General features: G+C 40.4%; 1 long non-coding RNA gene across 1 annotated transcript; it reads left to right on the top strand.

Moving 5' to 3' along the window:
* The first annotated feature begins 696 nt into the window (after nt 1–696).
* Nucleotides 697–1,297, top strand: LOC124707484. Its single transcript, XR_007004875.1, has 4 exons — nt 697–751; nt 848–990; nt 1,103–1,181; nt 1,264–1,297. It is a non-coding gene; the product is annotated as an uncharacterized LOC124707484 (long non-coding RNA).
* Nucleotides 1,298–4,861: the final 3,564 nt, after the last annotated feature.

Raw genomic sequence — 4,861 nt, 5'->3', positions numbered from 1 at the left:
CTGTCTCGCCCAGCCACCCTCCTTTTCCTCCGCATCGGGGCCGCCTCAGCAGCAGCTGGAGCCGGCGGTCGGCGCGGGGACGGCGGATCCCGGCGGTTGGCGCGGGGACGGCGGATCCCGGCGGTTGGCGCGGGGACGGCGGATCCCGGCGCCTTGAGGTGTACAGCCGGCCGTGAACTGCAACCTCCAGCCATGGATGAAGGCACTTCGGCTGTGGACTGCCTCCTCGTCTCACCGTCTTCCTCGTGCACAGCGGCAACAGCAGGAACCGAGCTCCAATGACTGCTATGACATGACGTGGAGATGAGGTGATGCTCTTTTTTTTTTCCTTATTTGCATTCTCATCTCTTCTTTAACTGTGTTTCAATTCTTTCCCACTAATCATCATGTAGATGCTATTTTATCTCTGCCTAGAAGGTGTTATACAATAATCCTGCGAGGGTGCAGGAGAGGTTGATCCATGTGATATTGTGCGTTTATTTACTAACTTTGCTTTATCCTGCAATTTATAATCCAACGGTAGCAATTCTTTTGCAATTGGTTTAGAATTTTTTTTGCTCTCTATATTTTTCATCCCTATTTATAAGGTTTGAAGTGGTGTGTCTTTGTGGTGCACATGTTGGGTTAGATATAAACCGTAGTGCATGGTCTTTGTTTCAGGTTACAAGAGCAGAGACGATGGAGTAGCTAGCGGTGGTCATGGGTCGATGGTCTAAAAACTGACTAGAGTAATTCTTCTCCGTGGTATATGGTACTAATTATTTACCCTCAAATATTGGACACGTTTATCTAATGCACAAACTCTTTCATGTTTGTAATTTGTCAAAATGTTGGTACCCTATTTCAGTGTGTAGGTTGTCAAAATAAGCTTCCTGCAATTGGTCTTGGGTGGAGTGTGAAACAGTTCTGAACCAGCTACTAGGCAGGTAGTGACTTGGATGGTAATACAGTTACATGAAAGGAGTACAAATCCATGACGTTCGCATCCAGGTAGCCGACACCATGGCATCCATTTTTCTCCCAGTCGTGAATAAAAATGTGTTTCTGCTACATAATCACACTCAAATTCATTACTCTTGATTTTTGCCTCGTGTTTTTGTAGGTAGTAAACAAGGCAGTCCGGTTGGACAACATTGTGCCTTGCATTTTGAGAAAGACCCTAAATGATGTTCAGTTCAAAGGTAAGGTCCCCTTATACAATTGCAGAAAACACAATTCCAGCAGGATACAACAGACTTCTCAAATTTTTAACATTGGCGACAGGATACACAATTCCGGCAGGATGGGGGTTGATGGTATATGCCCACTAGCGGTGCACTTGAATCCAACTATTTACCTACATCCTCTCATCTTCAGCGCTTCAAAGTTTAAGGTCTGTAGACTTTAATGCTCACTGGGTATGGTTTTTTATAACACATCATTACCTAGCAGCATAACGTATTTGCCACTGTAATTTCTATGTGCAAAAAACACTTACATTTTTTACGCTAGAATTAGAAATATAAACTGGGTTTGGGCGAATTTGTTTTTACAGTTTGAACAAGCTGCATCTTAACACTGGCATGCTTTATGGTTTTAACAACCTGCAACGCAATTCATCCGATCTGGGTTCAGGAGAGAGGTTGGGGGCCATGGTATATTCAGGTATGGTCTGAGGGATGCAACTTTATTTTGCATCTGAACCGGTGAAGTGCGATTTTCTTGAATATGACATGCCTTATGGCAGAAAAGAAGAATCTAAAAAAAGGGAGGAAAAAAAGGGGGAAGCATGCACCGACGTAGGCCAGCATTGGCTGGAGGTCCCTCACGGGCAGGCATATTTCAGTTTCTTAGTCACGCTTGCATTTTGCATATCGCGAAGAATTCAGTTTCTTAGTCATTGTCAAAATTAGTTTATTTTTTGAGCCTACCCTCCATTTTCATCAAAATAAAAAATCTTGAGTGACACCATTTTTATATGGTATATGGGAATATTAGCTTACGTATCATGTTTTTTTTTATCTCTGTCAGATTAATGCATGCATAGAGTAATATTTTGTTCATCCTTTAGGTGTATTTGGTGTTAGTGTAAAAGAAAATTTGTATGATCAGTACAGTAGTGGTTTTCTTGCAATCTACTTTTATTTGAGTCATGTTCGGCCGTATCAGTTGGCTCTGTTTGTTATCCTTTTTCAGAGTGTTCATCTTCAGGTGCTACGTCAGGTAATTTGTCTTCACATGATCTTTCTTTTCTGATTCTGCATCCTACCCACTGCTTTGGATCAATATGAGCTTTTTAATTTGTAGGTCGTTACATACACCTTTGTCGAATATTAGTTCTTCAATTAAGTTTATGGTGGATCAGTAATCTGATTTGTTTTGGGCAGTCCAGTTCTGAGCCCCAGCCATCACGTTTGCATACAACATATATCGTAATTTTTCCAATGTTCGTTGTACAATGCATGACCATTTGGAATTCCGAGGATGCGTATAAATAATATCCAGATAGCCATTCTAGAGTCTTCGCAAAATTTATTACTCATTTTGTAGGCACTTCTAATTAGTTATACTATTATTCTCCATATATAAAAGTTAATATATCCCTATGTAATAAGATGAAGGATCGGTAACAGCACTAACCTGTTTTTCCAATAAAAACCAATCGGGCGGCAAAGGCATATTGATATTCCTGAAGCGAGATGAGTTCCCTAGAAAAATCTAGAATTCCATGGGACTCATGACACTAACTATATGGTTTCTTTTCTCACTTATTGAGCTATATTTAATGGTAGTCTTTCTCATTTCTAGAGCTATATGCGTGGTAGTAGTGAACAATTTGCAAGTGTGAGTATAAGCCCTTTAGATGTACCAACGAGTGGAAGGATCCAGGGGAAGACAAAATCAAGGTCAACTTGGTTTAGCCCTGTAGCTCTCCAGAGCTTCATGCTAAGATACTATAATTGCACTGTTTGTGAGAATGATTATTTCTCAGTTTTCAAGTACTTTTTTTATTTGCTCCATATATACTATACATTATCTTTCCTGGATTCCATGGGACTCGTGACACCAATATGTATGTAAAAAAGAGTTCGGTTTTACTAATTCAAGAAAAAAAGAACATACCAGCTGATGGCGCGTCATCTTGATCAAACATGTTCGTTCAGCTCCTGCAGTTTCCTGTTTGCTGTGGCTGCTTGCCACCGAGCAGGCCCTTCTCATCCAGAGCTTCACTTATAGAATCAGCACCTCTGAAAAGCTAGATCTTGACTAGGGCCAGACTTCATGCCAGTAGAATGAAGCTTCAATTAATTTAGGCCAACACATGAAAGAAATCTTAGCATGCCTTGCTAACTGAAAATGAAACTCAAAATACATTGGCTCTAATTGATAGAGAGGATTTCAGAGCTGTCAATAAGATACTGGATAAATTAATAATCAACAGTTCAGAAAAGAACAGCATACCAGTTAGTTGCACATCGGCCAGTTTCGCTTCTTGTTGTTCCTGATTCGCTTCTTGCTGTTCCTGATCCGTCGAAAGCCGCTGCTGCCGACCAGTATCCGTTCATATCTGAACGAATCGGTACGATTGGTACTCACAAAGGTACTGCATCTTGACCAGCGACGGAGCTTCGTCGCTGAGCCCGCCGCATAGCCAAAGCGGAGTTTTCTTCTGCTTAGATTATGCCCATTTAATTCAGATGTGTACATAAGACATCCATGTGTGAAGCCCACGTGCACATGAATCGTATTTACTATTTCTATAGTTGTATTGGATTCCTCCATCTCATTCCAAAAGTGCGTTGTTGTGAAGAGTAACCTTCACCAAATGATAGAAATGAGAGTTAAAATTTTAAAATTTACACGGTTTGGACCACGCAAACATTTTGTAGTTGGCATTGCTTTTGGTTTGCTTTCCTGGGTAGAGCATCTATTGTGTGTTCACCATTTTTGTCCTAAAAATTCTTTTCGATTTGTCTTTGACCCATGTGCTAGCCTACTACAGGAGTAATTATGCAATGAGTGATACCCTTTTCCCACGGGTTTCTGCATTAGTATCGATAAAGTTAATTTACTGCGTATATGACCTCAGGTGTCTCCTATGAGGTAGTACAAGGATTCCTTATTTGCAGTTAAAGAAAGGATCAGTTATTTAAGAGTGTCAGGTCTACATAGCTGGGGTTGCCATTCTCCGCTATGTGCGACACCCATTGCATGCTGTTTTCTTAGCCATTTGTAAGATTGTTTTTTTTGTAATTTTCTGGATGGCACTACAAATTTATGGGTTAGTTTGGATACAAACTTATGGCCCGGAAATCAAATTATGCACAGAAATCCACCGGAGAGTAGCATGTGGTGCTACTACAATCAAATTATGCAAACTTTGCTTATTTGTATCATTTACTATTGCTGCGTTTATCTGCACAAGGTAGATGTTTTAGATGTCTTTCCTTCTCTGCATAGCAAGCATGTGCTACTGAATTTTTGTGATCTCTAGAGTTTGGTTTCTTCTGTTTCCGCTATGGTGATCCCAGTTTAGCTAATATGTCTTCTACTAAATCTTCCAGTTTTAGGATGGACACCAAAACAACTCACCTTGGGTTGCTAGGTTCTATTTTATGTCCATTCCATGTTCTCCTGATGCTTTATGGGATTAGACATGGATTATTTGTTCCTTTTAATTTACAAGCTATACTCATGACACTTCAAGTATTGCTTTTTTAGCTTCTGCCGGAATCAGACCTGAAGCTTGCTTTACATATCTAGATGCAATCTTTTGTGCAATAGTTCAGCGAAACATCAAATGATATTACTTATTTTAGCCCAATGTTGTTTCGAATGGATTTTAACTATGAGAACAAGGCGATGCCGACTCAACTGGAGA

The sequence above is a fragment of the Lolium rigidum genome, chromosome 4 (genome assembly GCF_022539505.1).
Source record: "Lolium rigidum isolate FL_2022 chromosome 4, APGP_CSIRO_Lrig_0.1, whole genome shotgun sequence".
In the NCBI taxonomy this organism is placed as follows: Eukaryota; Viridiplantae; Streptophyta; class Magnoliopsida; order Poales; family Poaceae; genus Lolium; species Lolium rigidum.
This window is presented reverse-complemented; position numbering and strand designations above follow the sequence as displayed.